Raw genomic sequence first — 22,516 nt, 5'->3', positions numbered from 1 at the left:
GATGATGTGGATAATGTATTTACGTTATCCAGAGGATGTGGATAATGTATCTACCTTATCCAGATGACGTGGATAATGTATCTACCTTATCCAGATGACGTGGATAATTTATCTACCTTATCCAGATGGCGTGGATAATGTATCTACCTTAGCCAGATGACTTCGATAATTTATCTACCTTATCCAGATGACGTGGATAATGTATCTACGTTATCCAGATGGCGTGGATAATGTATCTACCTTATCTAGATGACGTGGATAATGTATCTACCTTATCCAGATGACGTGGATAATTTATCTACCTTATCCAGATGACGTGGATAATGTATCTACCTTATCCAGATGACGTGGATAATTTATCTACCTTATCCAGATGGCGTGGATAATGTATCTACCTTAGCCAGATGACTTCGATAATTTATCTACCTTATCCAGATGACGTGGATAATGTATCTACCTTATCCAGATGACATGGATAATTTATCTACGTTATCCAGATGGCGTGGATAATGTATCTACCTTATCTAGATGACGTGGATAATGTATCTACCTTATCCAGATGACGTGGATAATGTATCTACGTTATCCAGATGATGTGGATAATGTATCTACGTTATCCAGATGATGTGGATAATGTATCTACATTATCCAGATGACGTGGATAATGCATTTACGTTATCCAGAGGATGTGGATAATGTATCTACCTTATCCAGATGACGTGGATAATGTATCTACCTTATCCAGATGACGTGGATAATTTATCTACCTTATCCAGATGACGTGGATAATGTATCTACCTTATCCAGATGACGTGGATAATTTATCTACCTTATCCAGATGACGTGGATAATGTATCTACGTTATCCAGATGACATGGACAATGTATCTACGTTATCCAGACTGTGTGGACAATGTATCTACGTTATCCCGATGACGTGGATAATGTATCTACGTTATCCTGATGGCATGAAAAATGTATCTACGTTATCCAAATGACGTGGATAATGTATCTGCGTTATTCAGACGGCGTGGATACCTTATCCAGATGACGTGAATAATATATCTCGCCCCGCCATCCCATTGTGCAGCCCAGAGCTCCATCAGGTTGTAGTACAGTAGTCATTTTACCAATGTTGTAAATAGTTTGCGTTTACATGCAACTATTGCTATTTTATTGCCAATGTCACAACAATAACATGGCCAAGAGAGAGTAGTAGCATCACTACTATCTGGCCATAGTAGCGGCGGAGGTGGTGGCTGTTGTGGTGGTGCCTTTTGTGTCATTGCGCTGCGCACAATTCCATTCAATTCTAGGACTCGGCTGGAATTCTCATTTTATGATTTTTCATCATAAAATTGACTATTGTCTCTAAAGAATTTATTTGTTGTTTTTTTCGCCGAAGTTGAGGTGAACAACAACATGGTGGCTTAGGCGAGGGCCGTTGAGGGTTATGTTGGCCAGGCTGTTTGTTTTGCATTTTACCAACTTTTGGCTAAATTTCTTTGGAAATGTTAATAAAAAGCAAGGCAACATTTTTTAATGACAAAGTCGTTGTGTAGAGGTTAGGGTACCTGGGTTTAACTGGCCAATGGAGAAAAGAATTACTTGGGAGGGGGTCTGTTTTTTCTTGAGAAATTGAGGTCATTTGCAGATATTCCAAACATTTTTTTTCCTATTTTTCTATTTCTCGACTCCCTTTCTGTTATCCTTGATCTCCCTGATTATCCTCGTTGCATTCCAAAAAAAATTTGAAGCTTCTGTTTTTTGAAATCTATGCCCAGAAGTCTCTTGTGGCTTTGCCATATCTGCCCATCCAAGTTGTCTGATGTTAATCATGGCCGGAGTCAAGCGAAAAAAAAAATATTCCAACATAACCTTAAAAATCATACAAAACCAAAAAAAAAAATCGTAGCAGTTCAATGTATTGCCATAACAGCAACAACAACAACAAACCATTTTTCTTCCACTTCTCATTGTTGTTGTAGTTATGTCATTGTCGTGATGCCATTAAATGTGTCCATTACCATTTTTATGAGCTTTAAAGCCATTGACATTGTGACTTGTTTATAAGCTGAGCTGAGGGTTTAGATTCCTTGCTTCTGCTTCTTCTTCCTCTTCTTCTATTGCCATTGGTGTCCACAGCAACAACAACAACAACATCAGATACAACAACTTCTGTTGTTATTGTCAGCAGCAAAGCGTCATTGTCATCATTTTTCTCCAAGTTTCGTTGTAGCTATTGTTCCTGTCGCCGGCATAGAACCCCTTCTCGCCTCTCTCTCTCTCCCTCTCCACCTCTCTCTCATATTCTCTGCCTACTGCCACCAAGGGGTTTTAGTTTTGGCCATAATGAATGCGCTTCTTTCTGTTTCTGGTAGCGATATTTCCGCTGTTGGGTTTCTTTAGGTTTTTTCTCGTCTTATTGTTGTTGTTGCCGTTGTTGTTGTTGTTATTATTCATGTATAGAGGTTAGAAACCTTGTTATTGTTGCTGCTGTTTGGGGGTTTCAAACGAAACATATTTAGAGTCTATTTTTATGGGTTTGTCATGAAACTGATTGTTTAAAGATCGATAACAAACGGCAAAGGTAGTAAGAGAGCAACAATAGCAACAACAACAACATTGGGACAAAAGAAATAGAAGTTTTTATTTCTCGAAATGGCCCTAAAGTTCAAGTTCTTCTTGGAAGTTTGTCCGGTGGAGGTTCTAGCAAGGGGAGGCCAAAGAGGAAAGCATTTTTTTTTTAATTTTGCAAGGACTTAAAAGTCACTTAAATGGGATTTTTATAGACTTTTTCCTAGGACCTAAAAGTCACTTACCCTGGATTACCTGGAAGATTTTTTTTCCAAGGACCTAGAAGTCACTTACCCTAGATTAACTGGAAGAATTTTTTCCAAGGACAAAGGATTCACATTTCCAAAAATACAAGGCAATGTTCTCCAAACGTGGATTCGGTAAAGAAGTTTTCGAAGCACTCCAATGCCACAAAACGGTGATTTTTTGAAGAATTTCTCACAAAAACTACGAGACCACTAAAATTGGGGTCTTTTTTAAGAAATTTGTCAAGAAACCATAGCAGAATAGAGGGATCACTTTTTCAAGGATCCCAAACAGGGATTCATTGAAAAAATGCAAGACGTGGATTTTTCGAAGAATTTTTCTAATGACTCCGAGACCACTAAACCTGGATTTTTTCTAAGAAATTTGTCAGGGACCCATAGCAGGACAGAGGGATCACTTCTTTAAGGACTCAAATAAATGTTCCCAAACCTGGATTCTTTGAAAAAAAATCCAATCTCTCCGAGGCTACCAAATGTGGATTCTTTAAAGAAATTTTCCAAGCACTCCAAGGCCACTAAACCTGGATTTTTCAAAGAAATTTGTCAAGAGCCCATAGCAGGACAGAGGAATCACTCTTTCAATGATGCAAGAAATGTTATCCAAACTTGGGTTCTTACAGAAAAAATCCAAGATCTTCAAGGGCACTAAACGGGGATTTTTCCAAAAAAATTTCCAACGATTCCGAGACCACTAAATCTGGATTTTTTTTAAGAAATTTGTAAAGAATCCACCCATAGGAGGACAGAGGAACCCTAACATGGATTCTTTAAAAACAAATTCAAGTTCTACGAGACCTATGAAGAATTTTTCTAACGAATTCGAAACTTCAAAACCTGGATTTTTCAAAGAAATTGCTCAAGAACCCACCTATAGCAACACAGAGGGACATCTATTCAAGTATACAAACATGGATTCGTTGAAAAAAAGGTCCAAGTTATTCGAAGCCACTAAACGGGTATTTTTTTAAGAATTTTTTCCAACGAATCCGAAACCACTAAACCTGGTTTTTTTTTTAAGAAATTTTTGGGAGATGACTTTTTCAAAGATATTTCCCAAACATGGATTCTTTGAAAATCCAAGCACTCTGGGGCCACTAAACGGGGACTTTTCGAAAATAATTACTAACGAATCCAAAATTACTAAACGAATCCAAAATCAAGAACTTAACCATAGCAGGGAAGAGGGACCACTTTCTCGAAGATACAAAGGAATGTTACTAAACATTGATTTCTGGAAAAAAATCCAAGCTATTCGAGGCCACCAGGCGGGGATTTTTCGAAAAAAAATTTCTAACGATTGCGAGACCACTAAGCCTGGATTTTTTCCAAACATGAATTTTTTCAAAATAGAAAATTCCAGCTCTCCTGGGCCAGTAAATGGGGATTTTTCAAAAAAAATTCTTACGAATCCGAGTCTGAATTTTTTTAACAATTTTCTTTGAACCCATATCCGGTTTTTTAAGGAATCAAAAATGAATTTTCAAAGGATCCAAATGTGAAATTTTTAAGAATTGTTCAAAGACATAAATGTAGAATTTTTAAGAAATTTTTGCAAATGAACCAAAGCATATTCCTAGGACCATCATGTAAATTAATTTTTTTCCAGGACCAAAAAAACCGAGTTTGAATCCTTAAAACAGTATAAAACTTTACTGTTATGTGGCCTTTTAATCCTTAAAAATATCCACGTTAAGTATCCTTGAGAGAATCCTCAAAAAAAAAAATAAAAAAGCTTACTTAATGACTTTTTTGACCAATGAAAATGAACTCGCGTTTAGTAGCCTCTGTATCCTTGAAATTATTCTTTAAAAATTTACTGTTGGGTTCTTGAAAAAAAAAATCCCAAACACATTAAGTCCTCGGAAACAGATTCATTAAAAATAAGTGTATCCATAAACGCACATGTCCGTTGGCCGCTGGATACCTGCGAAAAATCTCGTCGTTGTCTCTGGGTCTTTGAAAAATATTCCTATGGGAAAATCGACATTCAGTTGCCTCTGAGTCCTGGGTATATACACATACGTTACTGGCCTTTGGCTCTCTGTAAAAATCACATTAAATGGACTCTAGATCTTTGGAAACAAATTCTTGGGAAAATCGACATTCAGTCGCCTTTTGTTCTTTAAAATATCCAAGTTTAGCCATTGGTTCTCGGAAAAAATCACGTTTTGTGGGTTTAGAGTCCTTGGAAAACAATTTTAAAAACAATATTAGAGGCACCAGATTCATTCTTTAAAAAATTACGTTTATTGTAGTCCTATGAATTGGAAAACCCCGTTCAGAGTCCTCTAATCCTCGAAAAAGTCAAAAATTAGTAATGTCATGGTCCTTCAAAAAATTCATAGAATATCAGTATATCCATCTATATGTCTGGTCTCTGCTTCCATGGAAACAATCTTTTAAATGGTCTCTCGGAAAAAAAAAATCAAAATTCAGTCGCTTCTGGGTCCTGGGTATATCCATATGCGTTCCAGGCCTTTGGCTCCATGCAAAAATGAAAATAAATAGCCTCTGGGTCTTTGAAAAAAATCCTGGACAAAAAATGGAAATTCAGTGGGTTCTGTGTCCTTTAAAATATCTTTCTTTAGCCATCGTCATCCTTGGAAAAGAATTTAAAATCAACATTTAGTGGCCATTTGTCCTTGGAAAAAAATGTAAAAAATTAATAGACTCGGGACCCTTACATTTAAAGGTTAAAGTTGATCCCTTGGAGTCCTTAAAAAAATATTTTGAGGTACCTGGGTGCCAGAAAAATTTTTTTCAAAAAAAAAAAAAAAAAAAAATACCTTCAGTTGTTTCTTGGTAGTGGTATGGTCAGGCTTCCCAGGCATAAAATTTCGAAAACAAAAATATGGAAAAATTTAGTGGCCTCTGAGCTCGTACATTTAGAGGCTGTTGAGTATTTGGAAAAGTACAAATTAAGTGACATTTAAGTCCTTGGAAGGAGCACATACGGAGGCCTCTGGATCCAGGGAACAAATCTGCAAAAAATTGTCGTTTAGTGGGCTCTTGGTCCTAGGAAAAACATTTTTGAAAATCAACGTTAAGTGGCCATTATGGTCAGGCTTCGTAGGTTTAAAATATCGTCCTTTGAAAAATTCCTTGAAAAAATAGTTTAAAAAAAATTAGTAGTCTTTGGGCCCTTACAAAAAACTTACAGTCTTTGGAAAAGGCACTAGAGCCCTTACAAAAAAAAAAAATCAAAAGTCATTGGGTCCCGAGAAAAAAATCTTCATAAAAGTCGCCGTTTAGTGACCTCTTATTCTTTAAAAAAAATTAAGAATCAATCAGTGGTTATGTTGTTTCGGATTCCCAGATGACCCTCAAAGACCTCTGGTGGATCTCTAGAGAAGTTTTATGGGCTTTGTAGTTGCAATTTTTCAAGACTTCCACTGCAGTTTACCACCCCCCTGCCTCCTTCTCGCTCTCCCTTTTACGTCCCCATTTTCTCAGAGAATAAGACAACGGCATAACAAATTCCCCAGCTTTGGCCATAAATCTCCATTTAGGAATTCTTTGAATAATTAACACTTAGTTATGGTGGCATTAGTCAGCGTTAGATGAATGGATGGATGGATTGTTTAAACGGCTGAATTCTGTTGAAAGTATGTTACGGTGAATTGAAGCGGCGGTAGAAGAATAAAAAAAAAACGAAACAAAACAAGCCGAACGTCTCCTACATTGCAGACGTTTTAGAAATTTTAAATGAGACAAGAAATCTGCACAGAACAGAAGACAGAACTCCGCTGCTCCTTCTTGTGCAGTTTTTTTTTTCGGCTGGCCAGAGGTACAACATGGCTTCTGGCCTATTGGAGAAACAGTTAAGAAACAATAAAAACAACAACTAGCCATGTTGAGTTCTATTCATTTATGGCCTTAACATTCAGTCAGACTGCCAGCCATGCCGGCCTGTCGAACATCGAACCGCGTCGAAGAATCCAAAGATGAATGCCCATGTTCGTGCTGGACATTTAGTTTTGGTGTCATAACGACACACATCATGGCGCCAGTAATTACACAAATACCGCCACGTTACAAATTCCATTACGTCGTTACGTTTGCGTTTTGGATTTGAGTTGTGTTTTTTATTTCCCAAACTCGATGTTTCTGCTCAGGTTGTTGGCAATGATGTACTGCTGTTTGCCGCCAATGACGTTTGTGGCCATTAGAAGAGGAGAAAAAAACAAGCCATGGCCAAATGCAGTACTTCAAAAAAAAAAAAAAAAAAAAAAGTGGAAAAAAAGGAAACTTATTGCCAATGTTTGTCCACCAACACCAGCCAGCCAACCATCCAGCCAGCCATCCATCTAAACATCCATGGAGTGGTGGGGGGCCATTAACAGATTCTCTAACCATCAAATCAAACTAAACACACGCACCTTGTCTTGGCCAAGTTTACAAGTTAATGTTTGTCGTTGGCCTTAAAATGACGTTAAATTGTTTAAATGTGACAATATGGCGTCATTATTTTATTATCCAGAGACATGGCTGCGATTGGGTCTCCTCTATCCGTTTGTCTGTCTGCCGTTTGTTCCTGTCTCTCTTTAGAAAACATAGGAGAATTTTAATGAACATCATCACCATGGCATTAGAAACATGTCAACAAGGACTGCCAGCGCAGAGATGGCACAGACATCCATAAATACTCTGGTGCCCTGTCGCAGTTTGAGAGGAATACAAAATAAGGCAGAAAACTCATCATCGGCAACATCCCCATTGCCGTGTATCTGGGGAGTTTGTGTTAATTAACTAATTGATAAAAATCATAGAAACGTTTTTTACAAAAAAAAAAAAAAAAAATAAAAAAAAAATAAAATAAAAAAAAATAAAATAAATAAATAAATAAAATAAAAAATAAATAAATAATAAAAATATATAAAATAAAATATAATAAAAAATAATAAAAAATAATCCCAACAACAATTAAAGTCAAAAAAATATTTTTCTAACATTTTAAAGGCAGTGACATCTATTGCCAAGAAAATTATGAACTCAAAGTAAAAATCGTGAATTTTTCAAAAAAAAAAAAAAAAATAAATAAATAAATAAAAATAAATAAATAAATAAATAAAAAATAAAAAAATAAATAAATAAAAAATAATAAAAAAAAATTTGTTTGACCCTCCTGGATTTAGATTTAAAGAAGTCAAAAATCCACATAAAATTAAAAATTGTTCGGAGAACTCAAAACCTTGTAAGGGATTTGACCAATACGATTGGCCCCACTTAGAACTTCTCAGCTCCCATATTGGCCGGAGACCTCAAAATCCCTTATTTTTACCCCATATAATTAACACCATATGGAATTTCTCAATCCCTCGACAATATTATTTGGGGAACGTGGACCGACCTGAGAGGTACGGCTATGTGGCACCAATATCATATAATCACACAAAACATTTAGCCTACGAATTGAAAACCCAATTGTTGGTTTTATATTCTCATCTAATGCCATCACCTGCATTTTGAATTTTCCACCTTCCCCAGAGTATATTGGTTATGAAGGTGGGCCAGGGAGGTATCGTCGTTATATGGGCACTATACCAAAATATATATGTCAATTTGAAATTCTGAAATGATTTTCTACTCCAGAAGTAGCCTAAATACAATTTTTTTTAGCTCAATCGATTGGAAACAATTTAGTCGAGACCCTCGAAATAGGTAAAAGCAGGAGGTACCTGGCGCTATGGGTGCTACTCCGAAATATTGACCTACATTGAAAATTTTGTCGTGTAGAGGTTTTCTACCCTCGTCAGTAATCAAGATGCCAATTACAACGTGTACCTATGGTGATCTTTTTTGGCAAGGGTGGTTTCTTCTTCTTACTGAGAACTTTAATTACCAAAATTATTATGAACAAATAAAAAACATTAAGTTCATTCGGAACGAACTTTCAATACCCTTCAGCATTCGCTATAAAAAAACAAACGTGAAAAAATCTGGCTAATATGATAAAAATATTGAATATCAGGAGGTACCTTTTTATGGTTTTTTCGCCCTAGCTAGAACCCATTAAGAACTACAAATAAAAAATTAGAGACCTATACATTTTTCTACAGTTTTTCCTAAGGACAAATTGGCGTAGATTCCTTTAAGACTATTTCTTAGGCCCTTAAACGCGGATTTTTATGAGGAATTTTCCATTGACCTACAGAGCCCCTTAAAGAGAATTTTTTTCAAAAACCTAAAAGGCTTCTGAAAATTATTTTTTTTAAGATTTTTTTTCGAAGGATCTGATTTGATGGGTCCATGAACATGGATTCCTTTAAAACTTTTTCTGAGGACCCATTGGACCTTCAAATGTGATGTTTATGAGGAATTTTCCATTGACCTAAAGATCCTCCTAAGAGATTTTTTTTTTTCAAGGATCTCAAACGCTTTTGAAAAATGAATTTTTTTTTTATTTTTTAAAGGATCTATTTTTTACATCCATACTTTTTACTAAAGATTTTTCAAGAACATGGATTCCTTCCTTTTTCTAGGGACCCATTGGATCTTTAAACGTGGATTCTTATGAGATTTTTTCCATTGACCTAATGAGCCCCTTAAAGAGATTTTTTTCAAGGATCTAACAGGCTTCCTAAAATTATTTATTTCAGATTTTTTTCGAAGGATCTGCTTTGATTTTTTATACATTTTTCTGCGGGGGTTTCCAAGGAAATAATGGCTACTTAACATGAATTTCTTGAAGACTTTTTTTAAATACATCGTTGGTTTTTATAGAAAATTGTCAAGGTCCTAAAAATCCATTAAAGGGAATTTTTTCAAGAACCTAAAAGGCTTTGGAAAATTATTTTTAAAAGATTTTTTCGAAGGATCTGATTTATTTTTCTAACCATACATTTTTCTTAGGATTTTTCCAAGGACATATTGGCCATTAAACATGGATTCCTTTAAGACTTTTTCTAAAGACCCATTGGATCTTCAAACATGGATTTTTATGAGGAATTTTCCAATGGCCTAAAGAGCCCATTAAAGAGAATTTTTTCAAGGACCTAAAATGCTTCTGAAAATTAAAATTTTTAAAATTTTTCAAGGGTCTGATTTTATTTTTTTTATCCATACATTTTTCTAAAGTTTTTCCCAAGGACATACATATTAACCTCTAAACATAGATTTCTGTAAAGACTTTTTCTAAGGACCCATTGGATCTTCAAACGTGGATTTTTATGAGGAATTTTCCAATGACCTAAAGAGCCCACTAAAGAGAATTTTTTCAAGGACCTAAAATGCTTCTGAAACTTAAATTTTTAAAATTTTTTGAAGGGTCTGATTTGATTTTTTTTATCCATACATTTTTCTAAAGTTTTTTCCAAGGACATACATATTAACCTCTAAACATAGATCCTTCAAACGTTTTTGTAAAGAATTTTCCAAGGAACTAAGGAGCCATTAAAGGGATTTTTTCTTAAATAATATTTCAAGGACCTCTATGGCCTTGGAGAAATCTTTCCGACAAAATCTTTCTTAAATTCTAAGCACCTATTGGGCCTTTGATCGCGGAATTTTAAAAATAACATGGATCATTTTAAAGGAATTTTCTAAAAATTAAGATTTTTCCAAGGACATCCAAATGTGAATTTTAAATTTTTTCAAGGACCTAAATGGCATCTGGATTTTTTAAGATTTATTGAAGATTTTTTTCACAGACCTAAAAATCTGAATTTGTATAAATTTTTTCTAAGGACCTATTGGGCTCTCAGACGTGGATTTTTCGAAAAAAAAAAATCCAAGGACCTATTGGGCTTTAAAATAAATATTTTAAAGATTTTTTGACCCTTTAACTTAGAGTTTTAAATATTTTTTTCCAAGAACCCGATTGACCTCTTAAGTTGGGGTTTTTCAAGAAATTTTCCTAAGGACCTAAAGGGGCTTCAAAAAAAGTTTTTTGTTTTTATGAGACATATTTTGACTGTAAACGCCGAGGCTTTAAGCGTCAATTTTTAAAATTGATTTCCAAAAATATTCTAGGCAACGGAATGTGGATTTTAAATGTATTTTTTTTTTTTTAATTGCTTAGGAATTTTTCCAAGGATATATTGGATTGTCTAAGACTTTTTCAAGAACCCATAGAGTTTCCAGGGCATAGAGAACCTCAAATATTCGATTTCTATATACTTTATCCAACGATCTATTGCGTCTCTAAACGTGGGGCTTTCAAAGAAATTTTTCACCGACCTGAATGGTTTCCATTCAATTGAGTTTTTGGTTTTTTTTTTTGTCCTCTAATCGTCGATTTTTAACGATTTTTTCAAGGACTTAAATGGCTTTTTCCTGGGCTTATTTTTTGGATTTTTGTTTTTTTTTCTTGAAGATCTAACCTAACTATACCTAGATGTTTTCAGATTTTTTCCAAAATCCTTCATGACCTCTAAAAATTAATTTTTAGAAAATGTATTCAAGGATTCAATTAGCCTATGATCGTGAATTGTTTTAGAAATTTTTGTAGAGACCACCTAACATGAATTTTGTTTAAGGAATTATACCAAGAACCTAAAGGTCCTCCAAACCTGGATTTTATAAGATTTTTTTCCAAGGGCCTAAATGGATTTTAAATGTGGAATTTTACGAATATTTCAAAGGATCTAAGGGGGCTTCTATACGTGGATTTTTTAAAGAATTTGTCCAAGAACCTGCAAGATCTTAAAGCTCGGATACTTTTTAACTGGGATTTGTTAAAGAATTTTTCCTGGAAACTTCAAGTCCTCTAAACGTGGATTTTTTTAGGATTTTTCAAGAAATACATCAGGACATCCAAACACCTATTTTTAAAGATTTTTTCCATGAAATTTCAAGACTTTTTTCAGAAAAACTTTTAAAAATACGTTGGAAATATTAAAAATCTTTATTTTTTTAAATTCGAACCTTTTCACCCTTTCTCTTCTTATTTTTAATTCTAAACGTTTTTTTTTTTCAATTTCCTTCTAATGTATTCTTTTCTTTTTCTTTGCAGGTAATTTAAAAATTTCCTTTGGTGGTAAGCCTACCTTTTTTCCCAGAAATTTATTGATATTGATATGCCTGCCATCTACCATCTCATTTACTTTCGCTTTAAAACTTTTCATTTCGCCTACGCCCCTCCATCAGATCCTATATCACTCCACCACCATACCCAATTTTGATATCTAATGCCAATTGACAGTTTTGGTTTTGTGAAAGACTAATCATTCTGCTTGAATTGACAAATTTAGCTCTTGAAAGTGTCCTTCTCTCTATTAAAAACTGAAAATGTCACTTTAATTTAAATTTGCACGCATCAAATTTCACTGGAAAACTTGTTGAAAAGATGTATATCGTCCGAACGCACAGTTGGACATCGAAGTGGCAACATTTAATGCTGGCCTACGTCTGGAGACTTGCCTTGGCGACTGACATGGTTAATTGGTTGTACAAATGTGTGGCAGAACAATATTTAGCAAATGGTGTGGGATGGCTGGCGGGCTAGCTGGATGGTTGGGATGGAGCGACAAAAAATATTTAAATTTTAATTGACTGTTAAAATTATGCCCTCACACACACACACACTTACACTTTCCATATGCGATTGGAAGGCTCAAATGACGTTTGGGTTTTAAAAATTAAGTAATTAAATGGTAGAGTGATTTCTTCCCGATATGGGGACATAAAAAAAAAATATTGAAAAGAGTTTTAAGAATTTGGCATGAAATTAAAATCTATAAAAATAGGAAATGTGAATGTAAAAAAATATGTTAAAAATCTGAGAGGAGCTTCAAATTCCAAAAAAAAAAAAAAAAAAAACAGTTTTCAAGACCCTTGAATATGACTCTAAAAATTTGTCGTTAAAGACCCCTGAAGGTGGCTTGAAAAATTCGATAAAAATCCGCGCTCAAAACTCGAGGGAGGAAATTTCTTTACAGAATCTCTTAAACGAGCCTTAAAGCTCTTTAAAAACAATTTTTCAAAACTCCTGCAAGAGGCTTTAAATGCTCTTAAAATCCATATTTCGTACTCCAGATTTATGACTTGAGAGTGTGGCATAAAATATTCTTCAAAAAATCCATCTTTTAGACCCTCGAGACAGGCTTGAAAAAAATTTGTAAAAAATCTTTAGAAAATCCAGGATTAAGGCTCAGAAGATAGACTAGAAAAAAATCTTTAAAAAAATCAAAGCTTGAGGCTTCGTGGTAGGCTTAACAATTATTTCAAAAAAATATTTCAAAAATCCAGGCTTAAGGCTTTAAAAAATCGTTAAAAAATACTCTCTGGGGAAGGGCTTGAAAGTTTCTGTAAACACAATTTAAGAAGCCGGGTTTTGGGCTGCGAAGACTGGCTTGAAAAAAAAATCTTTAAAAAATCCAAGTTTAGGGCTTTGGAGATAGGATTTAAAAATTCCTTAAAACATCTAATTTTAAGGCTCTGGAGATGGGCTTAAAAATGGCTTTAAAAATTAAACTTTAAGTCTCTGAAGATAGGCTTGAAAAAATCTTTAAAAATCCAATTTTTAGACTCTGGGGATAGGCTTAAACATTTCGGTAAAAAATCCACATTCAGGGGTCGGCAGATGGACCTGAAAAATACTTTAAAAAAATCCTTATTCAGGGGTCGGCAGATGGGCCTGAAAAATACTTTAAAAAAATCCTTATTCAGGGGTCGGCAGATGGGCCTGAAAAATACTTTAAAAAAATCCTTATTCAGGGGTCGGCAGATGGGCCTGAAACAATTCTTAAAAAAATCCACATTCAGGGGTGGGCAGATGGACCTGAAAATTTCTTTAAAAAATCCACGTTTGGGGCTCTGACAATTTCTTTAAAAAATCCACGTTTGGGGCTCTGACAATTTCTTTAAAAAATCCACGTTTAGGGCTCTGACAATTTCTTTAAAAAATCCACGTTTGGGGCTCTGACAATTTCTTTAAAAAATCCACGTTTGGGGCTCTGACAATTTCTTTAAAAAATCCACGTTTAGGGCTCTGAAAATTTCTTTAAAAAATCCACGTTTGGGGCTCTGACAATTTCTTTAAAAAATCCACGTTTAGGGCTCTGAAAATTTCTTTAAAAAATCCACGTTTGGGGCTCTGACAATTTCTTTAAAAAATCCACGTTTAGGGCTCTGACAATTTCTTTAAAAAATCCACGTTTAGGGCTCTGAAAATTTCTTTAAAAAATCCACGTTTAAGGCTCTGGATATGGACCTGAAATATTCTTTAAAAAATCCACATTTAAGGCTCTGAAGATAGTCCTAAAAAATTCTTTAAGAAATCTACGTTTAGAGCTCTGAAGATAGTCCTAAAAAATTCTTTAAGAAATCTACGTTTAGAGCTCTGAAGATGGTCATGGAAAATTCTTTAAAAAATCCACGTTTAAGGCTCTGGATATGGGCCTGAAATATTCTTTAAAAAATCCAGGTTTAAGGCTGTGGTGATTGTCCTGAAATTTTCTTTAAAAAATCCAGGTTTAAGGCTGTGGTGATTGTCCTGAAATTTTCTTTAAAAAATCCACGTTTATGGCTCTAGATATGGGCCTGAAAATCTCTTTAAAAATTCCACGTTTAAGGCTCTGGATAAGAGCCTGAAAATTTCTTTAAAATATCTAGGTTTAAGGTTTTGGATATGGGGCTGAAAATTTCTTTTAAAAATCCACGTTTCAGGCTCTGGATATGGGGCTGAAAATTTCTTTTAAAAATCCACGTTTAAGGCTCTGGTGATGTTCCTGAAAATTTCTTTAAAAAATCCACGTTTAAGGCTCTGAAGATGGTCCTGAAAGTTTCTTTAAAAAATTTACGTTTAAGGCTCTGGATATGGGCCTGAAATATTCTTTAAAAAATCCAGGTTTAAGGCTGTGGTGATTGTCCTGAAATTTTCTTTAAAAAATCCACGTTTATGGCTCTAGATATGGGCCTGAAAATCTCTTTAAAAATTCCACGTTTAAGGCTCTGGATAAGAGCCTGAAAATTTCTTTAAAATATCTAGGTTTAAGGTTTTGGATATGGGGCTGAAAATTTCTTTTAAAAATCCACGTTTCAGGCTCTGGATATGGGTCTGAAAATTTCTTTTAAAAATCCACGTTTAAGGCTCTGGTGATGTTCCTGAAAATTTCTTTAAAAAATCCACGTTTAAGGCTCTGAAGATGGTCCTGAAAGTTTCTTTAAAAAATTTACGTTTAAGGCTCTGGATATGGGCCTGAAATATTCTTTTAAAAAATCCCCGTTCAAGGCTCTGGATATGGGTCTGAAAAATTCTTTAAAAAATTTTTTAAAAAAATAAGAAATCTTTAAGGCTCTGTTGATGATCCCGAAAATTTCTTTAAAAAATCCAAGTTTAAGGCTCTGGTGATGATCCCGAAAATTTCTTTAAAAAATCCAAGTTTAAGGCTCTGGTGAAAATTTCTTTAAAAAATCCACGTTTAAGGCTCTGGTAAAAATTTCTTTAAAAAATCCACGTTTTAGGCTCTGCTGATGGTCCTGAAAATTTCTTTAAAAGATCTACGTTTAAGGCTCTGGATATGGACCTAAAAAATTATTTAAAAAATTTTTATTATTTAAAAATTTCGAATTTTTTCTTCTTTCCTTTCAACTGTGATTTTTCCCTGGGTGTAGGATTTGAAACACTCAACAATAGCCCCCTTCCTATAATTAAAATAAATAGGCTGCCAAAAGATATTTGCAAATTGAAATTGTGGCCACAAATTTAATCAACCAAGTGAATGGTGGTGGTGGTACTGCCGACCACCATGGCCTGGCTGGTGGCTTAATGGCTATGTGACCTTCTCATGTTTCCTAATTCCAAGAACCTATAATTTTCGGCATGCACACATTCAGTTCGATGAATGTGTGACGCCGAAAAGAATAAAGATTTTGCAACAATCTTGGTGGTCCGCGCATATGAACCAATCAATTAGGTCAGCTACCAACCAAACCCTTTATGGACACCCGCAGGAGCCATAAAAAAATTGTTTTGCAAAACTTTTCTAGAATGGTTCTTTGTTCTAAGGTTTTTTTTGGTTTTGGCAGGGCAACTCCCATATGGAACATAATTTAGAGACTGGGTGATTTATTTGGTCCTTTGAGAATTTTTTTTGCTGCTGCTGATGAAATTCAAAACTCAATCAATAAAAGGCCACCCAAGTGGAAGGAATTTTTTCTGGGGTAGGCTTGGAGAGAATCCACTTTTAAGGCTCTTGAATGCTAATAAGCCTTGTGCTTTTGTCCTGACCTTTTTTTGTGAATGAATATCAGCTTCTTGCAACATATGGCCTTACAAAATTTGGCATTTTGTGGCCTTGCCTTTTTTTGGCAAGGCTCAGGTTACCAAAAATTGAAAATAACAATTAAAAAAAAAAAAATTTCAAAATTAATGGCTTAATTAAGAACATCTCATTTATTTAAGAGATCTGAGAATTCAACTTTAAATTTCATGGCCTTTTTTCTCCATGGCCTTCTTCTCTGCCCTTTTTATCCCTTCTTCTCTCCTTCCTTCCACAAAAAAAAAAAACTTTTGTTTTCATTCTTGGGCCACCATTCTGTTAACATGGTTTACATAAACCATTAATCCCCAGCCAAAGTAGCAAATCAAACAGAAAATAACCCTACAAAATAAACAATGAACGCCTGCGCACTTTTTCAAAAAAAAAAAAAAAAAAAAAAATCTGCCATCAAGTATTGTAATGCCCTCCTCTGAGCTCTGTAAACACTTCGCAAACAAATAAGTACTTATTTTTATTATTTTTTAATGAATGACTGACGGGCTGACTGGTTGGCTGCCTCCTTCTTTGTTGTAAACCAAATGCAAACACATGATCTGATCATAAAACCGAACGAATCCGGGAATAAGACAAAAGAAAATCTTGGTGGCATTAAAACCCAGAACTGTCAACTGTGAAAAGAAAAATAAAAAAAAAAAAAAAATCGCCAAGACGCATTGCAGCCAATGCATCGATGTAATGGCTGCACAATGGGATGTAATCCTCAAGAAGTGCTTATCGGAATTTTACCTACCACCAAAGATTTGATCGGTCACCTAGCTGTGCTACCGACCTTTAGGGTCTTTATCGCCTCTTTATCCACGTCTAAGATGGCTTGTCAGCCTTTCGGATTTCCTTTCTGAATGATCTTAGTTTTCATTTAAGCTCCAAGCGAACGTACCGAACTCAAATGTGCCCTCAGGTCTCACCGGATCTGTACAAAACCCTACTTAGATGTTTTATGGATACTTTACTGTCTTGTCGACCTTCAATATGTCTTAGTGACGTCCCACACTTTTTTATCGACCTTTAGGCTTTTATGGTCTTATCGACTTTTGTAAAGTAAATGGCCTCAGAGCCCTCTATTTTGTAATAGCCGAACTCAGAGTTATGTACTGTTGAGTAGCTGGACTCAGGGGCCCCTACTTTTGAATAGCTGATCTCAGAGTCATTTACTTTTGAGTAACTGACCTCAGTAGATAGTCTCCAAATGCCTTTAGTGTGAAGTAGCTGGCCTCAAAGTTGAGGTAGTAGTTGGCTTCAGGGGCCCCTACTTTTGTATAGGTGATCTCAGAGTCATTTACTGTTGAGTAACTGGCCTCAGAGGTCTCTAATATCAAGTCCTAGCCTCAGAAGCCTCTACTGTCAAGTAGTTGTAGAGTAGCTGGCCTCAGAGGCCAAGTTTCTGATCTCAGAGGCCTCCACTGTCAAGTAGTTGGTCTCAGAAAGCTCTACTGTATTGTAGCTGACCTCAGAGACCTCTACTGCCACGTAGCTGATCTGTCAGAGGCCTCTAGTGTAGAGTAGCTGGCCTCAGAGGCCTCTAGTGTAGAGTAGCTGGCCTCAGAGGCCTCTACTGTAGAGTAGCTGGCCCTAGAGGCCTCTAGTGTAGAGTAGCTGGCCTCAGAGGCCTCTAGTGTAGAGTAGCTGGCCTCAGAGGCCTCTAGTGTAGAGTAGCTGGCCTCAGAGGCCTCTACTGTAGAGTAGCTGGCCCTAGAGGCCTCTAGTGTAGAGTAGCTGGCCTCAGAGGCCTCTACTGTAGAGTAGCTGGCCTCAGAGGCCTCTACTGTAGAGTAGCTTGCCTCAGAGGCCTCTAGTGTAGAGTAGCTGGCCTCAGAGGCCTCTACTGTGGAGTCGCTGGCCTCAGAGGTCTCTACTGTAGAGTCGCTGGCCTCAGAGGTCTCTGCTGTAGAGTAGCTGGCCTCAGATGCCGCTACTGTTGAGTGGCTGGTCCAGAATGAATCTACCGTAGAGTAGCTGGACTTAGAGGCCTCTAGGGAGAAGTAGCTGTCCTCAGAGGCCTCTATCGGAGAGTAACTAGCCTCAGAGGTCTTTATTGTATAGTGGCTGACTTCGGAGGCAATTACTACAGAGTAGCAGACTTCTAGCTGGCCTCTACTGTAAAGTAGCTGGCCTCTACACTGCAGAGTAGCAGATTTCTAGAGGCCTCTACTGTAGAGTAGCTGGAATCAGAGGCCGCTTCAGAGGCTCTAATGTAGAGTATATATCCTCAGAACCCTCTCGCATCAGAGATTCCCGCTGTGGACTTGCTGTACTCGGAGACCTCTACTATAAAGTAGCTGGTCTCATAGACAGAGTAGCTGACTTCGACGACGACGTCGACTTCCAGAGGCCACTACTGCGGAGTAGTTCGTCTCAGAATTCCCAACTGTCTCCAAATCTGCTAATGTCCTACAGAGGCCGCTACCTTAGAGTGTCTAGCTTTTTATCCCATTGTGCTCCCCCACGAAAGAAAACTTTGAACCCCTATCTCATTGGAAATTCATTTGCTAGGGAGATCTCCGCACAGCAACACCAAGACTGCGTGTGTGTGTGTGCGTGCGTTTGTTTGTACTTAAAGCCACAGTAAGCTTTTCAGATTTCAATTTTCATTATCAGTTGAGAATAAAAGTAAATATCGGAATGTCATGTGTTGACAGTCATATACGCAGCTGTCATTGTTCAGCGCCCGCCAACAACAGCAACCCCAACAACAATTCAAAGAAACGACAGGGCACGCATTTGGTAAACAGAACCCCGTTTATTGGCATTACACAAAGGGGCCAAAGTGCTAGGGAGCCTTGTGTGAGAGAGCGAGGGAGGGAGGGAGGGAGGCAAGGAGGGCACAATATGTAAACCTCCACCAAACAGCTTTGTTTTGTTGTCGTTGTTGTTGATTTTTTCGGGTTGTGTGGTGTTGGCATATTGGTCTGTCTGATCGCTGGCTTACCTCCACCATTGGAGTCGTTGATGTGTGGTGGAGGTTCCACCACAACAATAACAACAACGGCAAAAATCATAAGAAAATCACCCCAGGCGGAGGTGTATTAAGTGACGTTAAATAATACGTATTTTCATAAGGTGTTGACAGGAGGCGTTCTACAAATGACAAAGTATTTAACAACAACAACAACGAAAGAACAACAATCACATAATCCGCATGAAAACGAAACGTGGAGCGTTCGCTGGTGGCTTAAATATTTTCTCAAAGATAAGTGAAATAAATTCAAATTGAAATGAAACTGAAAATGAGCTGGAGGTCAGGGGGACAAATATATTTATTTACCACAATTTAGGAGAGGGTTTCCGGAGGGGGGCTTGAGTTCGAATTCTTGATTTAAAATTTTTAACGATTTTTATAAATTTTACGGTTTTAAAATGCAAAGAAAATAATTAAAATCGATTTTAAGAATTTGGACTTATTTTTTTTTTAATTTGGTAACCGGTTACCAATTTTTTTTATTGTATTATTTGAGTATTTATTTTGCGATCTGAATTCGGCGGGTTCTTGATTTCAATTATTCAACGATGTTTGTAAATTTTAGGGTTTAAAATGAAGAGAAAAAATTAAAATTAAAACCGATTTTAAGTTCTATGACTAATTTTCGTGCATTTGGTAACCGGTTACCAATTTACTGTATTATTTGAGAATTTTTGATATTTGAGAATTTATTCTAAAATTTTTAAACAACAAAATTTTAATGTCTATTTTTACGGGTATCAAATTAAGGCTAAAAAATCGAAATATTTTACAGTTTGGTAACCGGTTACCCATGTGGCCCTTGACATATTTTCCTTTTCAAAGGACTTAAAAAGTATTTACTCATGTGACCCAATTTTTCGGCAGTATTAACTTTATTTAGAATCAATTCTATGTCCTCAAATAATTTTTTTAACATTTGGTAACCGGTTACCCACCATGTGACCAATAGTGCACCTTTCACTAGGTGACCTAGGCTAAGTATTCTAAAAGTTTTTAAAATATATAAAAATATCTAAAAAAATTAAAATCGCTTTCTTCAGGCCAATTTTTGAATTTGGTAACCGGTTACCAATTTTTCGTTTTGATCCAAAAGTTTATTTGATGAAGTCTGTAATGAACAAACATCAAAAACACATTTTACCTGAGGGCGATTATAGGCTATAACTGGTGGATATATTTAAATTTGGTAACCGGTTACTCGTGTAACCCAATTTTTCGTTCTGATTTGGCAGTTGATTTAATGAAATCTCAAATACCCAAAATATCAAAACACATTTTAAGAGAGGATGATTATAGACTATAATTGGTAATATATTTCAATTTTGGTAACCGGTTACTCATGTCACCCGTGGCCTATTCGGCACTCTAATGAACTTGAGATGTTTTAAATGAGTTTTATGATAAGTAATTTTAATGCCTCCGATTGTAATCCCTAAAACATATATTTGCCTGAATTTGGTAACCGGTTACTAATGTGACCTGTTGCCTATTGGGCACTTGAACGAACCTGAAATAATGTATTAAATAAATTTTTACATGAAACACTATTGATGGATTGGATTTAATCCCAAAAATGTATTTTTTTTTTAATTTGGTAACCGGTTACCCATGAGACAATTGCTGCACCTATCACTTCTTGGGCAAGTTAAACTGTTCCATATATTTTTAGTGTTTAACTTACGATTTACGTAGTATCTAAAATAGAGTGGACCAAAAATAACTGATTTATTGGTGATATTTTTAATCGGTTATTCGGTTATTTTAATCAACCACACGATATTCTCAACAGTTTTCCCTCATAACTTTATAATGTAATGCATTGTTAATAAAAATGACAAAAATAACAGATTTTTTTGGTTAAATTTTTTTAATCGGTTATTCGGTTATTTCAATCAGTTACTCGATATTTTTTAGCAGTTTTCCCTTTTATCTTTATAATGTAATGCATTGTTAATAAATTCTATTGAAGAACTATACTAAAATTATTTTTTTTAAACAATTACTTGGTTATTTGCTACCGGTTACTCGTTCGTTTTAATCGGTTACCTAGTATTCTTTAAAAATTTTCACAATTATCGCCATTATATTGTGTAGTATGTACACTTTATGCAACTTAACTTAGTTATAAACAATATTTGTGATCGGTTACTCAATTGTTTTAATCGGTTACTCGTCGTTTTTGGCAGTTTCCATAGTTATTTTCATTGTGTAGTGCGTTGTAAATAATTTCTTTACAAAAAGGAGATAAAACCCTTGTATGTTGAATCATTTATTTGGGTTTTGGTTAACGGTTACTCAGTTTTTGAACCGGTTACTTTATTCATTTTAATCAATTTTCACATTTATCAGCATTATAAATTTTCTATAATAGAACTTAGTTTTTTGCAATATTTCAAATCGACTACCCGGTTCTATTAATCGGTTACTCGATATTTTTTTATCCATTTTTCTTAGGATATTCATTAAATAGTGTGTTATTGAAAATTACTGAGGAACACCGGAAAAATATCGATATTTGTAATAGGTTACTCAGGTTTTGAACCGGTTACTCGCTTATTTTTAGGGGTTAATTGGTTATTTATAGCCTCGTACAACTTTGTAGTCAGTATATAGTCAATTTTTTCTATACAAAGCAAAGCAACGGAAAAAAATAATATTTTCAGGTGATTATTCGAATTTTTGCAACCGGTTACTCGATATTTTTAGCTCTTTTTTATGATCTCATTGTATTATAATTTACTATAAATTTATATATTTTATTTGTTCTTCATAATATATTTAGTATCAGGAATTTAGAATTGATATTTCTAACAGGTTACTCGGTTTTTGTAACCGGTTACTTGGTGAATTTATTACAGTTACTCCATTGTTATTATTAAGAAGACTTTATTTCATTATATATAATAGATAGAAATCAGAAATGACATTTTGCAATCAATTATTCGGTTTTTGCGAACCGGATACTCGGTATATTTTTTCACTTTTATCGGTTATCTTCATTGTAGAATATATTCTTTGTAATAGCTACTATAGAACGAAGTTGAATTTTATATTTTCAATCGGTTGCTCGGTTTTTGTAACCGGTTACTCCATTTTTTTAGCTGTACTCACTTATCTCATTATTATATAACCTATTCTTCATGATAATCTTAGAACAATGAAGTTTGAATGGATATTTTCAATAGGTTACTCGGCATTTGTAACCGGTTACTCAGTACATTTTCTCAGTAATCATCATTGACTAGTCTGTTTTCAAAATATATACAACAGATTGTTATCATAAATGATATTTTTTGATTGATTAATTGATTTTTGTAACCGGTTACCCGGTATATTTTAGCCCCTTTTTTAGATATATTCATTATATTGTTTATTCTTTGCAATAGCTATAATAAAACGAATTTGAAATTGTTCTTTCTAATAGGTTTTTGATTTTGTAACCGGTTACTCGACATTTTTAGCGGTTTCATCTGATCTCATTGTTATACAATC

The 22,516-nt window shown here is 35.2% G+C and overlaps 1 protein-coding gene across 3 annotated transcripts in view; it reads left to right on the top strand.

The window, feature by feature from the left end:
- LOC101890223 (pro-interleukin-16) overlaps nt 1–22,516 on the top strand; it is a 354,063-nt gene that overhangs the window by 60,330 nt on the left and 271,217 nt on the right. The window lies entirely within an intron of this gene.

This window comes from Musca domestica, unplaced genomic scaffold, assembly GCF_030504385.1.
Source record: "Musca domestica strain aabys unplaced genomic scaffold, Musca_domestica.polishedcontigs.V.1.1 61, whole genome shotgun sequence".
Lineage (NCBI taxonomy): Eukaryota > Metazoa > Arthropoda > Insecta > Diptera > Muscidae > Musca > Musca domestica.
The sequence above is the reverse complement of the archived record's forward strand: the minus strand, read 5'-3'. Positions and strand labels throughout refer to the sequence as shown.